The sequence below is a fragment of the Colobus angolensis genome, unplaced genomic scaffold, assembly GCF_000951035.1.
Source record: "Colobus angolensis palliatus isolate OR3802 unplaced genomic scaffold, Cang.pa_1.0 Scaffold90, whole genome shotgun sequence".
NCBI classification, from domain to species: domain Eukaryota; kingdom Metazoa; phylum Chordata; class Mammalia; order Primates; family Cercopithecidae; genus Colobus; species Colobus angolensis.
In genome coordinates, this window is record NW_012122932.1 from 7,068,838 (window position 1) to 7,093,868 (window position 25,031).

General features: G+C 38.3%; 1 long non-coding RNA gene across 1 annotated transcript in view; it reads right to left on the reverse strand.

Annotated features, from left to right (window-relative positions):
* Window positions 1–24,639, reverse strand: part of LOC105504262 — a 72,694-nt gene extending 48,055 nt beyond the window's left edge. Inside the window, exons 1-2 of the long non-coding RNA XR_001000588.1 lie at window positions 24,512–24,639; window positions 19,900–20,024 (exon numbers count right to left, since the gene is read on the reverse strand). This is a non-coding gene — a long non-coding RNA (uncharacterized LOC105504262). The remainder of the gene's footprint in view (window positions 1–19,899; window positions 20,025–24,511) is intronic.
* Between the last annotated feature and the right edge of the window lie 392 nt (window positions 24,640–25,031).

Genomic DNA, 25,031 nt, shown 5'->3' on the forward strand with positions numbered 1-25,031 from the left:
ACTTCAACACAATAAAGGCCATGTGTTTTAGTCTCACAGCTGACATCATCCTCAATGGTGAAACGTTGAAAGTTTTCCTCCAAGACCAGGAGCAAGATAAGGATGCTCACTCTCCCCCTCCTCCTCCCTTCCCCTCTCCTCTCCTCTCCTCTCTTTACTTTTCTTTCTGATGGAGTCTCATTCTGTCACCAGACTGGCGCACACTGCTGCAATCTCGGCCTGCTGCAAGCTCCGCCTCCCAGGTTCAAGTGATTTCCTCTACCTCAGCCTTCTGAGTAGCTGGGACTACAGGTGTGAGACACCACGCTGGGCGCACTCTCATCATTTCTATTCAACATAGTACTGGACCATTCTAACCAAAACAATGAAGCAAAAGAAAGAAAAAAGAGGCATTCAGTAGGAAAGCAAGAAGTGAAATTGCCACTATTTACTGATAATATGATTTTATATACAGAAAACCTTAAAGATCTGTTTAAAAAAAAAAAAACCTGCTAGCACAAATAAATGAATACAGCAAGGTCTCAATCTTGTAAAAGGTTCTTGGAAACTGCAACTTTCAGTGAAATGACCTATAATGAAACCCTTTTTTCTCAACGTTATAATTAAACAGCACTGAAGGAATCTACTTTATTCAAGGACCTGCTGTATGTCATTTCATTTAAAGTCATTGTTTCTGAAAACCCACTGATGGTGTTAAAGAGGACTTACTGGGCAGCAAAGTTTCAGGACACAAAATCAACATGCAAAAACCAGTAGCATTTCTATAAAAATAATTAACCATCTGAAAAGAAAATCAAGAAAATGATCTCATAATAGCATCAGAAAGACTAAAATACTCGAAAACAAATTTAACCAATGAGGTAAAATAACTATATACATGAAAAACTAAAAACATTAATTTAAAAAATTGAAGAAGGCACAACTAAATGAAAAGATACCTTATTTTTGTAAATTAGAAGAATATGGTTAAAATATATTAGTCAAGGAAATGTACAGATTCAATGCAATCTCTATCAAAATTCCAAAGTTATTTTTTGCAGAAAGAGAAAAAAATCCTAAAATTTGTGTGAAAACACAAAAGATCCCAAATAGCCAAAACAATATTCAGTAATAGAACAAAGCTGGTGATATTAGGCTGCCCATTTTCAAAAGATACTACACAAAGCAACATACTGCTGATGTATAAGCAGACAACAGACTAGTGAAACAGAATATAGAGCTCAGAAATAAGGTCATGCATTTACAGTCTACTTTCAACAAATGTGAAAGAATATACAATGGGGAAAGAGTAGCCTCCTAAATAAACAGTGTTGGAGAAACTATATATCCATATGTAGGAGAAAGGAATTAAACCATTATCTGAACATTCCACACAAAAATTGAAGTAGAATAAATTTATAAACAGAAGATCTGAACCTGTAAAACAACTAGAAGAACAAATAGGAGGAAAATTCTATGACATTGGTCTAGGCAATGATTTTTTTAATATGACTTCAAAAGCACAGGTAAGAAAAGCAAAAATCGACAAATGGGATTACCTGAAACTAAAAGGCCTCTGCACAGCCAAGAAAACAATCAACAAACAGGGTGAAGAGATAACTCATGGATTATGGAAAAAATACTTGCAAATCATATATCTACTAAGGAATTAATATCCAATATATATAAGGAACTTAATAGAAAGCAAAATATATAAGGTACTTAAATATTCTAATTAAAAGTGGGCAAAGAACCTGAATCGACATTTAGCAAAAGAAGTTATACAAATGGCCAGATACATGAAACAATGTTCAACATCACAAATCATCAGAGAATTGCAAGTGAAAACTATAACAAGATATCACCCGGCTCCTGTTAGAATGGCTACTTAAAGACAAAAGAAAACAAGTGTTAGTTGGAATGTAAATTAGTACAGCCAATATTGAAGATATTGTGGAAGTTTTTCTAAACAATAGAAATAAAACTATCATATGGTCTAGTAATTCCACTTTAGGTATATATCCAAAGAAAATGAAGTCACAGTATCTCAAAGGGAACTCTGCACTCTCATATTCCTTACATCATTATTTGCAGTTGTCAAAATATGGAATCAACCTATGTGACCATCAAGGAATGAGTAAAGAAAAATGGTCTATATACCTAATGGAATACTATTAACCCTTATAAAAGGAAGAGAAATTCTATCATTTGAGACAACATGGATGAACTTGGAAGTCATTACATTAAATAAGCCAGGCACAGAAAGGTAAATATGGCATAATGTAGCTTGTATGTAGAATAAAAAAAAATTGAGCTCAAAGAAGCATGGAAGAAAATGGTGGTTACCAGGGGCTGGGATGGGGACTGGAGGGATGTTGTTTGGTCAAATGATAGAAAATTTCTGTTAGCTAGAGGTAATAAGTTTAAGAGTTCTAATGTATAACACACTGACTATCATTAGTAACAATGTCTTCTATTCTTGAAAATCACTGAGTCGATTTTAAGTGTTCTCACCACAAAAAAATGTATTTGAGGAAATACATGTTAGTTTGATGTAGCCATTCCACCATGCATACTTATTTTAAAATACGCTGTACAAAAGAATAAGTACAATGTTAATTCATCAATTAAAAGAGCAAGAAGGAAAGGTTTAAAAAAATTTAAATAATCCCAAAACTTTAGGAATAAAAGGGGAATATTAAGATGTGAAATATAAAAATCAATTGCATTTTCATATACTAACAACAAATTAGAAAATAAATTTTTGACACCACTGAAATTGGAATTCAAACAACATTAGATATCTAGGAATAAATAACAGGAGATACACAAAATTCCTCAGAAAACTAGAAAATATTACAGAGATAAACTAAAGAACACCAAAATATATGAAAAGTTATTTAATGTTCATGAGTTAGATGCCTTACTATTTTACAGATGTCATTTCTCTTCCACGTTGCTAGGCTCAGTATATCAGCAAAAATAATATCAGGGATTATTTTTTCTGTAGAAACTGACAAGCTGATTTTAAAGAATACAGTAAGAGAACCTATTCTGCCAGAAATCAAGACAAATTAGCTGCAGAAATTAAAACAATGATATAGGTAGGGAGTAGATAAATTGATCAGCCGAACAGCCTATAGAGTCTTAGAACAAATGGATACATATTCACAGTCCCTTGACTTATAGAAATGAGGTTTTGTCAATAAATGGTTCCAGCACAATTGCCCTAATTGTAAAGCTCATCTGCTACCTTAAATCATAAACATTCAATTTCTATTTGATCATGGATCTAAACATGAAAAATAAAAGAACAAGTTTCTAGAAAATAATGTGTAGGAGAATATCTTCTCTCATAGAAAAACATCTGATCTTGAGGTAGGTAGGTAGGCAAACAATTCTCAAACAGGGCACAAAACACTAACCATAAGAAAACAGAATGGTAAATTGAACTTCATTAATATTCATCTATTGATTTTTAAAAATTATCTACTTGTAAAAAGTAAATTAGAATTTGTCATCAGATATTAGAAATAAGGGAATATTATCTTTTCTGTCACAACACATACATGCACACAGACACACATTCCTCTCTCTCCTTCCTCACTGCCCAGAAAACAAAACAAAACACACAACAATCTTATACATCAAATATAATGGTCCTTGATTATACATGGCTTGACAGTATTTTGTAAGCAAAATCATGTTCATATTTAGAAAGATAATTGGATTACAATCCGCTTAAATTCATGGACTATCTCAGGTTTTTCCAGGTGATCAGTTTGACTTGACCAGCAGTAGGATTCATACCATCTTTAATCCACAGGACTCCAAACAGAAACTCAAGGCTAAGTGAGAAAGGTCTTTTGAGTAGGTAAGTAACATTCAAGTTCACATAGGCCTACAATCTAACTCAAGACAGCACCCAAACCACAGAGTGAGATTTAAAACTACAAATTAGAAGGCCGGGCATAGTGGCTCAAGCCTGTAATCCCAGCACTTGCGGAGGCCAAGGCGGGCAGATCACCTGAGGTCAGGAGTTCGAGACCAGCCTGGCCAATATGGTGAAGCCTCATCTCTACTAAAAATACAAAAATTAGCTGGGCATGGTGGTGGGCACCTGTAATCCTAGCTACTCGGGAGGCTGAGACAGGAGAATTGCTTGAACCTGGCAGGTGGAGGTTATAGTGAGCCGAAATCATGCCACTTCACTCCAGCCTTGGTGAAAGAGTGAAACTCCATCTCAAAAAAAGAAGAAGAAGAAAGAAGACTACAAATTAGAATAGGTAAGGTAACTGGGAATAGAGACAGCAGGAGGAAGCCCACAATGTTTATGTTTCTTGGCATGTGACTCAGTAGTTAAATATAATTTGGGATGTCTGAGGGGATTAGAAATTATAATTTGGAATCAGCCCCAGGACTCCTATCCAGTTCTACCAGGAATAGGCTAATATTTTGTACCATATATTCCTCCTGTGTTTTTTCCCAAGTTATGAACTTAATGGGGAAAGAGGGATGATCAGTTATTGCACTTAAAAGCAAACAGTGGCCCACTGAATTTGATGCTTTTATGTGACATTCACATGGAAGGGATGTTTGAATAACCATCTTTCAATGCAAGCATCAGGTGTTGGCTCCTGAGGAGTTAGAGATACATGAACAGAGAGTGAGTGTGAGGAGAAATGATGGAGGGTCTACAGTTCCCCAATAAGTTGTTTCAGATATGTTCTCTGAGAAGACAGGGAGGCTCTAAGTCAATGTATATTTTGAAATGCTTATACAGTTATTGATTTATTGTGCTGTTGAACTGACATCTACTGAAACTCGTAGGTAATGTAGCAACAGTTCATAATCTTATTCTTCTTCTCCTGTACTGTGAGACTTCTCATGGCTCAAACATATCTCATTGTGGCATTTAGGGGAGTAGAAAAAGAAGGGATTGGTGTAGGTTTCTGAAAATAAATTGCTGTAATACTGCAGCTGTATTAAACTGTCATAAGCAATATTCCCATTGGGCTTATGGATAAAATACTGACTTTAAACAGTGCCTCATGACTAGGTCCAAGACTCTAAATTCTCTCTGAGGTTAGCCACTTGTTATAGAGGTAAGATGAATGTCTGGGAATTAACCATGCCAACTGAACACCTCTGGAATGTTGACAGAGATGAAGCATGCTAATGGAGTGCTACACTTCAGACTGATTTATTAAAAATGGATTATCTGGAGAGAAAGCAATTCTTGGTAGGACTTGGCTTAAACTGATTCCCTTGTTGCCCTTGAAAACAAGGGAAAATCCCCACGCTTTCTTAGTGGTACATAGAGATGATGGTGTTGGACGGAGCTAAAGGTGAAAAACATTTCTAGGCCCAGCTGTGTCAATCAATAACTTGTGGCACATATATGTCTTCCTACTAAGAATGATAGTTTTAAAATTACATGATTTCTGTAGAATCTTACAGCTTTAATATGCTTGGGTTAAATTAAAGTGTTTCTTATCAGGCAAGTAGGAATTAAAATAATCTTTGTTATATTTGGGACTGTCTCTTCTGTGAGGCTCAGGTTTATTATTCCCATGAAATTTTATTTTAAAATTTTGTAAAATTTCAATTTTTTTATTTTGTTAAATGTGATCATGATGTTGTGGCTACTTAGGAGAATATCGTTTTATGGAAGAGAGATGTGCTAGAGAAATTAGGAGTGGAGAATTATGATGACTGTGACTTTCAATGTTTCAGGGTGAAAAGGTCTTTTATCTTTAATGAAAAGTACATTGTATCTGCTATTGCTTTACAGCTTGCGAAGTAAAAGTATCACTTTCACCAAGATTATCTTGTTGATCCTTGGTGTTCTAATGCACTTAGGATTAAATCTGAAATTTTTAAATACCTACAAAGCCTTACGTGATCTGGTCCCAGCCTGATTTTTCAGTTTCCTTTAGAGCCACTCCCTCCTTGGATCTGGAAACTCCAACCTTTTGGGCTCTCTAACATGTCATACCCTTTCCTTCCCCAGAGTCTTTGTAAATGTTCATTTTTAGCCACACCACTCTTTCCATTCTCACAGCGCTTCTGTATCTAACTCTTACACGTAGTACTAGTCCACTTTTTCATGGTTATGACACAGTAACAAACAATCCCCCAATCTCAATGGCTGACAACAATAATAGTTTCTCAATCATAGCAGCCTTCTAAGGACTCTGGGAATGTAATTCCTTTCACCAGGTTTTCTCCTCCATCTGCAAAATGAGCTGATGATATCCATCCTTAGTATGTCATAGACCTCCCTGCTGTACTTGGAGTATAATCCAAAGTCCTTAAGCACAGCCTGTATGGCCTTACACCAGTCCAGAGATTTTGCCTTGTTGTGAATCACTTTCTTCTTCCATTTGTTCCTACTATAATTATCTCCTTCTAGTTCTTTGAAAGGACCCTACTTTCAGTGTTGTATGATACTCCCTGCTCATGGGAGCATTTTACCCCTACTCCATAACTAACTTTCCAGGTCCCAGCTTAAAACATCCTTTTTCAGAGAAGCTGTTTGAGTTTTTCAATTTAAAATTAAGAGCTTCACCCCTCCGAGGAGCTAATTATTTTCTCTCTTAAGAGGAAGCAGTGCATTTAGTGGTTAAAAATTTAGGTCTGCAGTCACAGTGCCTGGGTTTGAATCCTAGCTCTGATAGTTATAGTACTCCCAACTTACCCATGGGACATACATTCGAAGACCCCCAGTGAATGCCTGAACCTACAGACAGTACCAAACCTAATTATCATCTATCAGAACATCCGTGTTTTTGTTTTCCACATACAAATTTGGTACCTTTCTCATCTTAGCTAAACACCAATCATGCACCGTACCCATAACTTTTGCCGTCCTTGAGGTGCAACAGCAAAACTATCACAAACTTCTCTTCTCTTCTCTACAACGTCACAGATAGAAAATTCATTCTTACTGCAGATCTTAGCAACCCCAGCATATGATTTGTTTTCCTTCTTTAAGTTGAGAACTTTCACCTTTTCTCTAAAAGAAAATACTTGACAGTTTCTCTTTGGCATATCTGAATTGCCAGCATCACCACTCTTGGGCTGTGAGTCAATTATTACATAGAATAAAGGTTACCTGAACAGAAGCACTGTGAGTTGATCTGAAAACTGAAACAGCTATTAAGTGACAATGGGTGAGTAGGGTCTAAAGCTTGGATCCAGTGGAGAAAGGGATGATTCACAGAGCAGCATGAGATGGCTCAATATTTCATAACAGCACCTAGAACAGTGCATGTTTAAGACTCATGAATTGCTTATTTCTGAAATTTTCTATTTAATATTTTCGAACTGCAGTTGACCATAGGTAATTAAAACTATAAGAAAGTAACCATGGGGACTACTGTTCTTAGTAGGTGACCTTGGGGAAGTTACCTTAACCTATTTTTCTTACCTGTAATATGGTATAAGAACATTGCCTACTTCATAAATCTGTTATAGGAACGATGTTAATTAAAAGGCTTCACATAGTGCCAGGCAAATATTAAGTACTTAATAAATAATAGCCATCATAATACTTCTAATAATCATAGATTTACATGTTTCTTGGACACTTGCCTTTTCAAGTTAAAAGAGATCTTAAATACCTTCTTAACTGATCACTTCCCTGACTCAGAAATGCTTTCTCTGATATTATGGATAGTCACCTAGACCTTTTTTGAATATTTCCTTGGATGATTTTGCTATATTACAGAGTAGTCCTCAATTTTTATAGGTTTGTGGTGTTAAATTGAGATATGTGTTCCTATAAATTCCACCTCTTGATTCTTACACACACACACACACACACAGAGTTAAGTTCCATTTTCTAAATGAAAGGTGTTCCTATACTTGAGGCAGCTTTCCTGGCAGCCCAAGGGACACCAATTCCAGTGCCAAGATGTCAGGTCTCACATCATCACTCTTCCAGTCAGCTTTTGAATCTAAAATGATCCTGGATGCCCTCGCCTTCATGTCACGTGAGTTTGCCGGTTTGTTTTATGGAGCTCAATGATAACTATGTGGAAGTGTGGAATGTGCATTCAGAGTTAATGTAGATGCAAGGAAGAGGAGGTAATCCGCAAAAGTAAAGCTAGTGCTGGTACAGCGTGCTTGGAATACAAGCACATTGACAAAGTCTGAGGACATATTGTCATCCGTTCTCTTCCGGATTCCTCCTCATTTGTACATCCTGTATAGAAGTTAGCCAGGCAATCAGTACTCACTTGGTGCCTGTGATGTGGCTCTTTTCTGAGTATGAGGGATGTAGACACCCTGTAGTCATGGAGACTGAAGTCAGAGAAATTTTTAGTTTAGACAGCAGAAATGTGGATTCAAAACTGAAGTTACAGGTATTGACACTGATAACAAAACTACTGAGTTGGTGTCAAGACTTTAGCTATTCAGTTAGCATTTGCATACCTACTATCTGTCAGTCACTATAGCCACTGAAATGACATAGGAAACAAGAAGGCAAGGCAATACAAGAAACTCAAGTCAGTAGAAAGTATAAAAATACACAATCTTAAGGACTAGCCTTCAGGTGCTCCTCATGCTTATACTTGCATGGGAGTGGGGGATGAATGGCCAAGGTGGGCTGGCAGGCTTGCTGAAGCTGTCAGAGCTGTAGAATATAGAATATCTTGGAACACGGACGGAGCTGGAGGCCATGATCCTTAGCAAACTACTGCAGGAAGAGAAAACCAAACACCGCATGTTTTCACATATAAATAGGAGCTAAATGACGAGAACTCATGGACACAGAGGAACAACAGACATTGGGGCCTACCTGAGGTGGGAGGAGGGAAAGGATAAAAATGCCACAAACTATGGGTACCAGGCGTAGTACCTGGGTGATGAAAACGTGTACAACAAACCCCTGTGATTGAGTTTGCTATCTAGCAAAACTGCCCATGTACCCCTAAACTTAAAAGTTTAAAAATATATAGAATCTTAGAACTGAGGAATGCATTGTATCGGAATAAAGATCTCTGGGGACATACTTTATACCTCTTGTACCTGACTTAACAATTATGTCCATACTTCCTCCTTTCTAACTGCAGTCTCTCTTAAGCTATTCTGTCTGACCGTTAAATAGACAGTCAACAAATGCTCCCCAAATGATTCTTTAATGCCTATGGCAAAACTGCCAGGACCTGCATAAAGGCTGTGACATTACAGTGGCAGCTAAGCTAGAAAGGCCGCTCCAGTGGCAAATGGCATTAAGCCACTTGCCTTTTTTTATTAACACTAGTACATAAAGGTTGCCAGCAGAAAGCCCTTGTAATAACAGCCAACTGCTTCTAAGCATCTGAGCCCTTAATGAAACCCCATCCTCCTCTCCAGAGGGAGGGAAGAATTGTTGGTTTTCTCTCTCAATTATTTTTCCAGTCTATTAAATTGTCACAACCCCTGTGTCTCTGTGAGAGGCGGGTGTCATCATAGCTCATCTCCTGGAGACAGGGAACAGTGCTGCCAGAGGAGATGTTTTCTGTCTGCTTCACCACCGCCAGAGAAAAGAAGGTGATGATGGAAGAACTCCAAAGCAGCAGCAGTAGACGTCCTGGAGAGATTTATGAGACACGCAACGAGCGAAACGGGGATGTTTATGCCATCGGGTTATACAAAATATGCAATTTTAATCCACTAAGCAGTTTATCTTTTCATGCAGCTTAGTTTGCTGGGATAATTACCTTCCTGAGCAGTCCATGACATGGACGAAGCAAAGGGTGTGCAAAACACACAAATCTATGTGTGCCATTGGAAAATACGTCAGAGGAAAGAGGATTAACTCAAATTTTGGAAAACATGCTGTAGACAATGCAGAAAGTATGCTGAAAGTGTTTCTTCTGTCGTTAGCAAAATTATTAAGGTTTATTTTCTCTTAAAGCAGCAATAGCTACTTGACCCCTTACTATACATTAGATACTCTGTGGTGTATTTTTCAAGCACCACAGAGGTTCAGGGAGATTAAATAATTTACTCAAAAATATGCAGTAAAGCCATGTGTGGGCTTAGATGTGACCCCAGGCAGTCTGCCCCAGGAGCCTGGATCTCCTTTCCTGACATGAGCCATCTGTGCCTATTGAAGACTCACACCTTCACCAGAGCATTTGACCCTTTCCCTGAAGCCTGATGACACACTGCAGCCATTCTCCCCGCACTTTCCTGACATGTAATTCCCTTTGTCTACTAGATCTTCCCCATCAGTATGCTTACAAATAGAGCAGTTTTCCCATCTTAAAGAAATCTGCTGACCTCATTTTCTTCCTCAGTTAGTTACTACCCCATTTCTCTGCCCTCTTTATAGCAAAGCTACTAGAAAAACTTGTTTATGCTTATTGTCTCCAGTTCCTCTCGTTTAATTCTCTCCTTGACCCACCATCATTAGGTTTTCGTCTCACCATTCCAGACACTGTTCCTCTAACAGTCACCTACACATTGCAGCATGTGGCAATGATCACTTCCTCTTTCTTGAAACATTTTCTACTTTTTTGTTTTTTTCTTGAGACAGAGTCTCGCTCTGTCACCCAGGCTGGAGTGCAATGGCATGATCTTGGCTCACCGCAACCTCTGCCTCCCGGGTTCAAGCGATTCTCCTACCTCAGCCTCCCAAATAGCTGGGATTACAGGCTCCTGGCACCATGCCCGGTTATTGCTTGTATTTTCAGTAGAGACAGGGTTTCACCATGTTGGCCAGGCTGATCTTGAACACCTGACTTCAGCAGATTAACCCATTTCAGCCTCCCAGAGTGCTGGGATTACAGGTGTGAGCCACCGTGCCAGGCCAACATTTTCTACCTTTAGCTGCCAAACAGACATAGTCCTGGTTTCATTCCTTCACACTAACTCTTGCTGATTTCATCTTCCTGATATCTTCATGGTTAAGAAATACAGAGGAGCTCATTCCTAGGACTTCTCTTTTCTGTCTACACTCACTCCCTTGTGCTGACGGACCTTCCTGACATCCATGTTTTTATTTAATATCTTCATCTGGATGCTAATAGACATCTCAAGCTCAACATATCTCAAACTGATCTAGCAAACTCCCTGCTTCTCAGTCAAATCCACTCCATCCATAATTATCTACATCTCAGTTGATGACAATTCTATCCTTTCAGTTGCTTAAGCCAAAACCATAAAGTCACCTGACTCCTGTTTCTCTCATGTTCCATGTTCAGTGTATATCTAGACTCTTACTGCTACTCACCCTCCACTGATACCACTACGATCCCTGTCAACATCATATTTTACCCAGATTATTGTAAATGCCTCTTAGATCCCTGTTTCCTCCAACCTTACTCCCTACATCTTAGTCTCAATGTATAAGCCATAATGATATTTTAAATTGTCAGTCAGATCGTGTCATTTACATGTTTAAATCACTGTGGTGGCTCTCCATCTAACTCAGAAAACGTGAAGTCTTTGCAAAAGTCTATAAGACCCCATGCAGTATGTCCCATTCCTGCTTCAAATCTCCAATCTTTTCTCTGAATCACTCTGAGTTAGACATAATGGCCTTCTTGCTGGGTGTCCTGGCTTTTCTCTCTGCTTGCAATGCTCTTTCTCCAGATAGCCATATGGTTTGTTCTCATCTCCTCCTTCAGGTCTTTGCTCAGATGACTCTTTCTCAGTGATGTCTTCCCTAATTACTATGTTTAAAATCAAACTCCGCCTCATATACACACACATAATCTATTCTCCTTCCATACATTATTTTCTCTATTCCATTTATTGTCCTTTAACTTACCACATAATTTACTATCTGCTTTCCCAGTTGGGATACAAATTCCTTGAAAGCAGTTTTATCTATTTTCTTCAACACTGTATCCCAGAGCCTAGAACAGTGCTGGAAACACTGTGAAGTGACTATTTGATGAACAAATGAGGAGTCATGACTGTTAAAGTCATTACCTAGAGAAGGTTGGAAATGACCTCAGAGTGAAAGATTCCTCTTCCAAGTGGGCTGGTGTGCTGCCCTGGATTAGCATTGGAAACTGTAGCTGCAATCCCATCAGTTATAATGTCTATAATTTACTTGGGAGAGGCAGTGGAGTGTTGGGGTTATATGTGGACTCCTGAAGCCAGGAGTTCATGGCTTGGGTATGGATTCCATCTCTGGCACTTACTAGCACTTTGAGTAAGTTTCTAAAACTTTTTGTGCCTAACTTTTTCTCATCAGCAAAATGGATATAATAATATTACTTACCTGAGAGGGTTGTTATAATGATTTGATAAGTCAGTCAGTATACACAAAGTGCTTAGGTCAGTGCCTGTCACAAGGCTTAAGCCAGTACCACATAAGTGGTACTATAACAATGATAATGATAATGATAATGAAGATAACAATAACATTTCTGTTTATCAAGAGAATTCTGAGATACTATAAAAGATTCTGAAAACTTTTCCATTTTTAAATAAAGCAACTTAAAACATATACTATACCCTATGAAGTACACCTTAATGATATTATACAAAAGAGACATCAACATCACAAAATGACTTGTGAGTATAATAATCTTATAACAGCAACTAACATTTATTGAGTACTTCCCAAGTGCTAGACACTATTCTAAGCATTTTACATGTATTTAAAGATATGCAAACTGAGAATGGAGAAATCAGTTTGCCCAATATCATAAAGCTATAAAATCATGAAGCTGGAATACAAACCTGATGAATTTGCATAGCTACTATAATAACATTGTTCTCATGGAAGATTCCTTCTTTTTTGTTTGTTTTTTGAGACAGAGTCTCACTCTGTCGCCCAGGCTGGAGTGCGGTGGTGCTATCTCGACTCACTGCAAGCTCTACCTCCCAGGTTCACGCCATTCTCCTGCCCCAGCCTCCTGAGTAGCTGGGACTACAGGCGCCTGCCACCATGCTTGGCTAATTTTTTGTATTTTTTTAATTAGAGATGGGGTTTCACCATGTCAGCCAGGATGGTCTCGATCTCCTGACCTCGTGATCCACCCACCTCGGCTTCTCAAAGTTCTGGGATTACAGGCGTGAGCCACTGAGCCCGGCCTCATTGAAGATTTCTAAGGTATAAAAGAACATATTAAATTCAGTGCCTAAAGAATGTACATTACTGAAAACACCCAGGATGGGCTGCAAGTGCCAATATCTATGGGAACTCAGATATATCCTCTAAAGTTTTCAAGTGCAGTAGTTCTCAAGTGTGGTTATGACACTAATGTTCTCAAACAATTTTAAGATGGGCCTTAGATAATTTTTTCTCTAGGTACTAACGTTTTTAAATGATTTAAACATTAGAGTGAATGCACGACTGTCACTGCAGCTATGCCACTCTTTCTATGATATGCTTTCTGAACAAGGAGAGGCAGGTCAAAGGTACAGCTAGGGTGTTGAGAATTACATTTCATAGATAGAATCTACACTGTAGCAATTCTTTGTGGAGAATGATTACTGGTATATAATTAATAGTTGTGTTAATTACTGCAGTACTTGCAAGACATGATTGTATAGTTATATCCATTTTCAATGTTTCATCAAGACCTGGGTGTATCTATGAGAAACTGTTACTCATTGGAATAGCATGGTTGTATATGTTACAGAAAAAGAGGGGGTTGAGACTTCCTGAACTAGATGGTCCTGTGTAACTAAATGTAAAAATTTGCTTAGGTAAAGCTGCCTTCTGTGCTGCAGAAGTTTGATATCTAGTTAAAGGGATCTGGTCTTATACGCAGAGAATGAATATAAATAAGTACTAACCAACATGCCATATTATAAATAGAAGAGTTCATAGCTAGGTGGTTGCCAGTGAAGAGTTTTTTGTTAGGGCTTGTGCTAAACCCAGTCACAGTAACAGAAATTGAAGAACAAAGGGAGGCAAGGTGCCTCCATCATCACAGGGCAAGAGTTATTCACTCATTGAGAGGTATCTCGGCTGGACCTCTGTCTTTAGCAAGAGTGAAATCTAAGCCCTAGATCTCTTTGCACTCTTGAGAAACTCCCATCACTCACCCTTCTCCCTACCCCTACCTGCATTACCTGTGACTACTGGCAACACAAGAAACCCAGGACTCCTTTGGAATCCATCATGTTGCAGACACTAATACCCCACATGACTCTGTACATCAGTATTGCTGCTTCTTCCCCATATCCTACAATCATCTCACTGTGTCCCATGGGCTTCCCCCACAAATTTCCCATGCCCTCAATGTCTTTGTGAAATGTTCATCACCTTCTTCCTCTAATATAAACCTGAATCTTTCCTGAGGACAAGGCCACCCCTGAAGCCCTTTGCTATAGGTTTTTTCTCCCCCGCATCTCTTCTACAAGGGTCCTGAGGTGGAGTAAATGTCCTCCTTGCTCTTCATTGATACTTCCAGACACTTCTTATTTTTCTTTTACCTAAAAACCTATTGGAATCTTATATTGAGCTTACATATGTGTTGCCCCCTCTTAGTGTCATTGTCAGATGACGTCTTCATCATTATTCCTCATTCCTTAAAGATTTTGGTTCACTGCTTTTCCCTATTTCACTTTTCTTCTGGAATAATCTTGAGTGAAGTCCAAATTCACCACAGTGGATTGTCCAACACCCTGGCCTTTGTTTCTAACCTTTCCTTCTTCAGTCTTTCTCTCTTACTCATTCCCCATACCTTATCATTAACAATAACCACAATACCTCCATAACCTCATTTTTAAACATTTCATTCACAAACCACCATCCTGCATCTCTCTAGCTCATTCCATGTACTATCCTAGCTACAACATACTGTTGAGCCCACAGTCATCTAAATTCCCTGCTTTTGGTTATATATATGTATACTTACCATTGTGTGCCTACCTAGTTTCACTTGTGCCATAGAAGAAGTGCATTAAAAGTGAAAGACTAAGGACATTAACAAAAATGTCAATCTGAAAATGTTCTTCTCCATAAAAGCAGTAAGAACACCAGCATAAATTGTCAGAATTAACTTTTTCAAAACTCTAATTAAAGGTTTATGGAAATCCTGAAAACATTTAAGATAACCAGCTGAATCTAGATATGAACAGTGAGCTTCATGATATTTTAATTTTTCCTATTTGCATCCCCTCCCCTCCCCTCCCCAGCACCATAGTAGTCTTGAAATCCAATAGCCTGCAATTATGGTAAATTCCAGCAGCCTAAGAACCACCAAAGGGAGGAGAATGGGGCAAAAACCGTTTCAAAGTCCCATTATCAGAGAATTGTCATTATTTGATCTGTTCGGTGGTTTCCTAGAAGAACCCACTAGCAAAGCTTTCTTTATTTAACCTAACATGAAGCTTAATTCCTGAAGAAGTGTGAAACAGTTAAGGAAAATAATAGGCTAACCAAAAGGCTTAAGGAAATCTTGGGAATAAGAGATCCAAAGTGTGTTTTGAAAAGCTCTGACATATTTCAGAGAATCTAGAAGATCACAGACATGCACATAGGGCTGTGTAAATGTTTAGGCCTATGAAAATGCCCTGGAAACAACTGAGAAAGCCCTAAGCTCTTACTTCTGGCTAACTTTGAGTTTCTGCAGAAGAAGGAGGTAAAGGCTAAATCATGGTTGTTAACTGCCTGGCAGAGTGTTGAAGGAGTGCAGTCTATCAAGCATACTAATATATAGACAATGGTAACCCCAAAAGGATAGAGATACATAGAATATTTGAAGAAATAATGGCTGAAAACGTGTCCAAGAACTCTAAATAAGATGAATTCAGAGATCCATGCTCAGACCCATAATAATTGATTGAGCTGTTGAAAACCTAAGACAGAAAAAAATCTTAAAAGCATCAGATGAGAAGAAACTGATCATTTAAAGGGGGTGCTCGCTCAAAGAGAATAAAACTGGTTTGCCATCAGATATCATGGAGACCAGAAGACAGAGGAACGGCATATTCAAAATGCTAAAAGAGAAAGACTGGAAACCAAAAATCTATATCCAACCAAACTATTCTTCAAAAATAAAAAAAGAAATTTAGACATTACCAGATGAACAAAAACTGAGAATTCAGTTTTTGACTTTTCCTATAAGAAACGCTAAATGAATCCTTCAGCTGATGTGAAGAAACACTAGAAAGTAACTTTAATTCACATAAATAAATGAAGATAACTGGTAAAAATAATTGCATAGGTAAATATAAGATAAGGTTAAATATATTTTTGTTTATAAAGGTTTTTTCTATTTGATTTAAAAAACTGCATAAATCAATAATTATAATTTTGTGTTGATGTGTATATCATGTGTAAAGAAGTTATCTGTATGACAATAGCACAAAGAAGGGTGATGAAATCTATGCAGGAACAATTTTTTGTATACTGGTTGAAATTGATTGAAATAAACTAGATTGTTTCAAATTAAGGTCATTGCTATAACCCCTGGGGTAACCACTAGGAATATAAATTAGTAGTAAAGGAAACAAAGTGATTAAAATGGTACACTTGAAAATATCTATTTAACATAAAGATGGCAATAATGAAAGAGATAGGAAACAAAAAATAAGGAAAATAAATACAAAATGGCAGATATAATTCCTACCTTACCTTATCAGTAATCCCATTTGTACTAAATTCTCAAATTAAGAAGCAGAAATTAGCAAAATGGATCAAAAGAAACCATGATTCCACTACATGTTGTCTACAAGACATACACTTGACATCAAACACAAAAATAGGCTAAAAGTCAAAGGATGTAAAAAACGAACACCATGTAAACAGTAACCAAAAGAGAGCAGGAGTGGGGCTAGACTAATATCGGACAGAATGGACTTTAAGATAAACACGTTACTAGAAATAAGGAGCAATATGTTATAATGAGTCAATTCATGCAAAAATATACAATAATTACGTAAGCACCAAAAAAGTTCCAAAATACACGAGGTAGAAACATATAGAAATGAAGGGAGTAATAGAAAATTTGACAATAATTGGAGACTTCAATATCTCCATTTAAACAATGGATAGAACCAGAAAGATGATCAACAAGAAAACAGAAGACCTGAACAACAATATAAATAAACTAAATACAAAGTCTCTATAGAGTACTCCGCCCAGCAACAGTAAAATAAATCCTCTTCTCAAGTGCTCCTGAATACTTCTCAAGATAGAATCTATATTAGGCCACAAAACAAGTTTCAATAAAGTTATAATGATTGAAATCACAATAAGTATGTTCTCCAAGTACAATGGAATCAGTAACAGAGGGAAACTTGGTAAATTCAATAGCATGTGGAAGTTAAACAACATACTCCTAAACAACAATAAGCCAAAGAAATCACAAGGGGAATTACAAAACACTCAAGATAAATGTAAACAAAATAGCATGCCAAAATTCTGGGATGCAACTAAAGTAGTGCTTAGAGGGAAATTTACAGCTATAAATAAGTCAATTAAAGAAGAAAGACATTTCTCCGAAGAATATATACAAATAGCCAATAAACCATGAAAAGATAGTCATCATCATCCATCATTAGGGAAATACAAATCAAAACCAAATGATATTATCACTTCATACCCACTAGGATAAATACATTTTAAAAAGACAATAGGTGTTGGAGAGAATGTGGAGAAACTGGAAAGCTCAGATACTTTGGGTAAGAACATAAAGTGGTGCAGCCAGTTTCGTGAACAGTTTGGCAGTTCCTCAATGGGCTAAATGTAGAGTTACTATATGATTCAGATTATTTTACTACTAGCTGGGTGTCTACCCAAGAGAAATGGAAATAAATGCCTATATGAAAACTTATACATACATGTTCATGTCAGTATTATTAATAATACTCAGGGTAGAAATGACTCAATGGCTGTCAATTAAGAAATAAAATATGGCCGGGCGCCATGGCTCAAGCCTGTAATCCCAGCACTTTGGGAGGCCGAGACGGGCGGATCACGAGGTCAGGAGATCGAGACCATCCTGGCTAACAGGGTGAAACCCCGTCTCTATTAAAAAATACAAAAATCTAGCCGGGCGAGGTGGCGGGCGCCTGTAGTCCCAGCTACTCCGGAGGCTGAGGCAGGAGAATGGCGTAAACCCGGGAGGCGGAGCTCGCAGTGAGCTGAGATCCGGCCACTGCACTCCAGCCCCGGCAACAGAGCGAGACTCCGTCTCAAAAAAAAAAAAAGAAATAAAATATGATATATTGACAGAAGGGAAAGTCAGCCATATAAAGGGATAGAGTACTGGTTCATGCTCTACATAGATAAATCTTGAAAACATCCTAAGTGCATAATACCAGACACAGAAAGCCACTCATTTTATGATTCCATTTGTATTAAATGTGCTGAATATGCAAATCCATAGAGACAAAAAGTAGATTAGTGGCTGCTAAGGGCTGGGAGGTAGGTGGAATGGAGACTGACTGCTCATGGGAATGAGATTTCTTTTTGGAGTGTTGAAAATATTCTAAAATTATTGGTGTTGAATGCATAACTTTGAGAATATTCTAAAAGTCACTGACTTTAAAAGGATGCACTTTAAAAGCATAAATTTTTAGGGCATGTTAACAATATCTCAAAAAATGAAACATTAATTCTGGTTAGGAAAATTATAAAAGACTTCATTGTTAGGGCACATTCACAGTAGAGCTAGATCATGAACACTCTGCAGGCAGGGAGACAGTGTTATGGCGTGGAAGAAGGGAACAGAGGCAGGAGTGCATTAAGCACAAGTCAGAAGTTAATGTTTCTATTTTGGGCTGCAAGGTGATATTGGGGAGTGAGGTTAGAATTGTTACTTGCAGCTAGGTTGGAGAGAAGCAACACTGAACCTCCATGCATGTTGCAGGCCAACTGTCTATGGCCCCAGCTTTAAAATGAAATTGTGGAGTACATAAAATATTCTCAGCGGTGGCCTCAAATTTTGCTTTCATTATTCTTTACTCTGTACATCTAGGATTGTCCTGTTGTGAGTTTTCCAGGCTGGAGAGTAAAAGACTCCTAATCCAAATTTCTCTCAAATCATAAAATATAGACAGCCTCTGGGTTCTACATAATTATAAAGTTAGGTTTGTATTTCAGTTTCCAAAATCGCTTACCAGGGCTGAACTTAGGTAACACTAGTGATAATGTTTGAGCCACATTCCCAAACTCTGGAAGAAAGTCCACAGCTAACAGCAAAGTACATTTCCCCAAAGCAGTCCCAAGTCAAATTAATGACACTGCTTGGTTTCGAGTAGTTCAGAGAACCAAAATATTTGGCTGACTAAAAGCATAGGGTTTGCCTATACCCACTGCAAGAGAGAAATAGTAGTAAGGGAAGCCAAGAACCCAAGGTATATATCTGGGGAGTTTTGTTTTAGCTTTTGTTTGTCCATATGCAAACGAAGACCTAGATTTGAAATACCTTAATGTTCAACTTTCAAACTGGCAAACATACCTGTAAAATAGCTATTACACTGAAAACAAAACAAAACAAAACAAAAAAACCTCTGATGTTATTTAGTCCATTCTGCTTTTAGACAAAATGACACTTATGCATACTCGTCAGTCTAAATTTAAGCATCTGTTTTAACCCACTCTTCATCTCTCCTTCCACCACCCCATCTTCTAGAAGTAATGTCACACCCTGTCACCAACTTATTCTGTAATCTCTTAATATGGCCTCTGGAAGATTGTTTTAATTTATGGTGTGTATCTCTAGAGGTTGTAAGACGGGGCCCACTTAAGTCTCGTTTCTCTCTTATTCCTTTATGGGGACTGATAAAAAGAACTAGAAGTCACTCCTTCCTCCATTCCTCATATTCTGTCGCAATCCCAACTCTTCATACATGGGGCACTCAGAATATACAGTGGAGTTGGCCTCTTTTGTTATTTTTATCTATGCTTGGGTTACATGGTGGAAATCCAAGTTAATGTGTCTATGTGCCTTTCAACTTATCCTCACTTATGGTGAGGGTATAATTTAAAAAATTTCTTTAAAATTTTACCTTCATCTCTCTTCCAGGATGCCTCACTTTCCAGATTCCAAGATGCCTCATTCTCCAGATGCATTCGTATTTATTCATTTCTTTCTCCAGCTCCCTCTCTCATTCTGTCCCTTTCAGACTACCATCTGGAAAAAAATAACATATGACAGATTTTCAGAAATAACTCAGTGGTCTGAAGGCTGTGCTGATGGTGTGTGAGGATAACCCTGTGTGACTAAAAACCTGTGCATCATGATGATGCTTTTCCTGGCATTTGCGTCTACTTTGGCTTCATAGATTAAGTTCTAATGAGACATTTCTCAGGTCTATGATCTGTACTTTGCCCCTTGACTGCCACCTTGGGACAGGGAGTAAGGGATGATTGATTCATACAGCAGTTCATATTATTATGGCTTATTGATCAGCTTTCTGCTAATGACTTAATATCTTAGCCCCATTGCGAATGCAGCTTTCTCCCAGAAGTCATCTGATATTGAAACTTTGAAATATATATATATAATATGTATACAAATATAATGTTTATATAAAATATATATTTTTTAATTTTATCCTCTGAGTATTAACTGAGCATCATCTGAACTTCTCTTATAAATACTCTTAACAGGTATTCATAACTGTAATAAAGTATGAATGTAATTTTTGACAATCTATTACCACCTGTAAGTACCCTGAGGCCAAAATTAATGTCTAAATGAGACTTCCACCCCCACCCCCCACCATGGTGGCAAATATGACATTTTGCACATCACAGTTAATAAACATATTTGTTGATGGATAGGTATATAAGTTAAAGAAAAGGAGGGCAGAACAGGAATCAGTATACTAACAACTGATTCCACAATAGAGGAATAAGGGATATAGGTACTGAGAGTAGAGTCTAGGGGAAGAAAGGTCCTTAGTACCAAAGTCAAAATTTATGCCCAGAGGACTTGGTGTAGAGACCTGTGATACTTATGACTTAACTGAAAACAGGAGAAAGATAACTTTAGTCAACCACCTGGAGAATCCAGGCGCTTAGCTGGCCAGTCTTAGTGTTGAAGAGAAATGATTATCAAGCATTTATTACATGCAAGATACTATGATTAATGCCTGACCTCTTCCTCTCCTTTCCATTCACTCACTCTCATCTTAATTCTCTCATTTGTTTTTAGTAGAAAGGAAGTCTCATTCCTACTGTAATAAACCAATACTAATCAGTATTGTTTTGGTCATCTGAAAGCTTTATAGAGTGATGTAAAAGGTTACCTGAGGTCATAATGTTTAATACTTGTGAGGGATAAAAAGTGGAGGAAATAGAATTGGGCAAATCTAACAAGTCTTGGACCACCCAATGGGAAGACAAAGAGCAAAGACACAGAGCAAAGAGGTAACCCACAGTGGGTAAAAATGGTCAAACTCTGATAACCCCATCATACTGAGTCATTGGCTGGGGATGCGGGTGAGGAACGTGGCATCAGTTGGAAGGATGGGGCAGATCCTGAAGGTCCTAATATTTAGAGGGCCTCAGCTCACTGTATTTCTTAGAGTTGAATAGCAAGTTCCTTAAGAGTGATCCCAGTGACATATGTCCCTGGCTGCCATACCCCATACATGAGATCTGAATTGATGTTTGTAGACCTTCTAATGACATCATGCTTTCCTGATTCTAGTGTACTGCCTCATAGATTCATAAATCGTTGTAACTAGAAGTGAGCATGAAAAACATCTAATCCAATCATTTACAAAACACATTCCAGATAGGTCTAGATTTCCCCCAAAGATGTCTCTTGGTTCACTGTAGGAATCATAAAAGAAAGAGAGTAGCCAATTGTTGTAACCTTCCTCCCAAACATAGTGGCTTCGCTTCCTTGTGCCAGAGATACGGGCTTCCAGGTAGATTTAGTTTAAAAAGTAGTCTCTAGTACTGATTAATTAAAAGTGTAAAAAATCATTGATCTGGAAGTGAACATCAGGGGTTTATAACTTCAGAGATTAGTAGTTTTATAGTAGGTACCAGGAACTACACATAACCCAAAGCAAGTCTTGTCTATATCATAGTTGCACACCTGGGAATAGCCATAGAAGACTGTAGGAGATAGGTCAGAGTGGTGGGAGAAACTATAGGGAAAGGAGCAGGCCTTCTGAAAGGTCAGAAGGCTCTGCATAGCTTCAGGGGAGAATAGCTGAAGTCAGCTGTTCTCTAACTGTGAGGCAGAAAGCAAGGAGTAGGTACAAGGGAGTGTAGGGGAATTTATCTTAAACAGGCTTGTTTACTTATGTTGACCAGGAGCTGACCTTTAATCATTCATGCACTCTTGACATTCCCTGAAAGGGGCACGATAAATGTTACCCACAGATTGTGTTTGCTCTATGCTTTCGGCATTGTGCCTATGCTGAATAAAACCCAGCAGCTCCAGCTTCTCAGGGCTGCTGTTCTTTGGCCACTAGAGCCTGGCAGTCCCCTAGCTGCTCTTACACTGCATACCTGTGTCTGAGTACTCCTTTCATCTGTCAGTCGGCCAGGGTCTGCGGGACAGACCTGGCAGAAGAGTAACACCTAGAGACCAATGGGGGAGAGTCAGGTTGAGAAAGGGCATGAGATTTCCTCAGGGTTACAGAAGAGGATACCAGCGGCCTCTCCCTGTGTAGTCTCCTGAATCCCTGTGCAGTGTTCTTCTCACTCTGCCATTATGTGCCTATGACTGAGCAGACCCAGACAAAACTGAAAGTACAACAGATGCTACTGAGAGAGAACTGTCAAAGATTATTAGTGTCCACATGAAAAAATTAATACGTTGAAAGGATATCTGTACTCCCATGTTTATTTCAGCATTATTTACAATAGTTAAGATAGGAAAGCAATCTAAGGGTCCATCAATGAAAGAGAGTAAAGAAAATGTGATATTTATACATAATGGGATACTATGCATCCTTTAAAAAGAAGATTCTGTCACTCATGACAATATGAATGAAACTGGAGGACACTATGCCAAGTGAAATAAGCCAGGCACAGAAAGGCAAATACTATATTATCTCACTTATATGTGAAACCTAAAAATGTCAATCTCATAGAAACAGAGTAGAAAGGTTACCAGAGGCTGAGGGGAAAGAAGATGAGGAAAAAGGGAGATGTTGATCCAAAGGTACCAAGTTTCAGTTAGACTAGAGTTTTAGTGATCTGTCATACTCCATGGTGACCACAGTTAATAATGCAACAATGGCATTTGCAGCAACCTGGATGGAACTGGAGACCATTATTCTAAGTGAAGTAACTGAGAAATGGAAAACCAAACATCATATATTCTCATTGATAAGTGGGAGCTAAGCTATGAGGACACAAAGGCGTAAGAATGATACAATGGACTTTGGGAACTTGGGGGAAAGGGTGGGAGTCGGGATGAGGGATAGAAGACTACACATTGGGTATATTGTACTCTGCTCAGGTGATAGGTGCACCAAAATCTCAGATATCACCATTAAAGAACTTATTAATGTAACCAAATACCACCTTTTCCCCAAAAACCTAGTGAAATAAAGTTTACCATGAAAAAAAATAGGCTTTTAATGTTCTCAATCACAAAACAATAACTTGCTGAGGTGATAGATATGTTAATTAGCTTGATTGAATATTTCTATAATGTATATACATAGATCAAAATATCACATTGTATTTCATAAGTATAGAGTTATTATTTGTCAATTAAAATTTAATCAAAAAATTCTCATCACATCACAGTCCCCAGAGTGGAATCATTTTTTACAGAAAACATTGTATTTGTGAGGTGCCACAATACAATGAACAAATGAAAGTTGAGCAGCTCTGATTACAATCGGGGTGGGGGTTAGTCCAAGTCAGAGATTTCCCACCCTATTTGGCCTTTCTTTCTCTTCTCTTCCCACATTATGGTCACCCCTGAACACCTCAGTAGAGCTCTTGGCCTCTAAGTGACATGATTTAATAAGGAGGAATGTGCCGAGACTCAGAACAGCAGGGCCGCTTCGCTTGCAATGTTATAAGTGGATTAGTCATAAAATGAGCTGACTCATCATTGCAGCCCACAATAAGACACTGCCTTTGAAAGCCAACTTCTCTCCTTTAAAACCAGGCATTTTAGAAAGTTTTGGGCTTAGAAATTATTCTCTCCTGTGCTGTAAGTTTGAACCTGAAGGCAGTCACTGATTTGAAAGTATTCATGGGGTTCAGGTCAAGGTTAGGAAATTCATTTGGAAACATAAACTAATATGAAGGGAAGACTGCTGTCACTCTGGAGCAGTTGATGCTGCAAATCAGTCACCTGACAAAGAAATTTACATCTGTCAACCGTCTGTCTTCGCCTAGGAGCAGGTAATGGGCTCTTGGCTCACTAAGGTGGCAAGAAGTACCACATTGTGGAATGAATTCAATTACCTGCTGAAATGTATATTTTGACTTCCCCAACTCTACTGTGGGGAATGAATTTAAATTCCTCTATCTCAGCAAGGTGGACTGTTGACCATTCCAGAATGGGTATCCATTCAGAGAGTTGTAACACACAACCCTGGAAACTAGAAAAGCAGTTAGGAAGCCACAGTGAGGACCTTCCCCAGGGCTTCCATTGGTTGTGCTCTCCTCTACCTACATGACCACTCCTACCTGCTCTGAGCCCCAGGCTGTCTCAGTCTCACCAGTCACATCACTCCCATCAGCTGCTGCAGAGACACACTCAGGAAAATCTTATTGGGAGCTGCTCAGTCCCTTGAGGCAGAAAATATGATTAGATTTCCACGCCTTCCAAATGCAATACTGCATGCAGTCGGTCAAGCAAATCACTGAGCACTCTTAATCAGTCATTTCACCAGGAAGTTCCTGGGGCCTTGGGCACCGTCAGACTTCCAGGAAGGAGGTATAGGAAACACTCTTGGGAAAGCAGCCAAGGCTGTGTGGGCCCAGGCTCAGCTAGATGTGTGGTCAAGGATAAAGCAAGTACAATTTGAAAGGACTCACGGTTTACAAAGCACACATGTGCTCATCGTTTGAGGTTCTAAACAAATCTATGAGGTAAAGCTAAAAGGAGGTATTCTTCATTTTTTAGGTTTTATTTTAAAAAATTGAGTTCATATAAATAGTTGCTTAACCAAATTCCATGCAGTTATTGGCAAAGCTAAAACTCAAA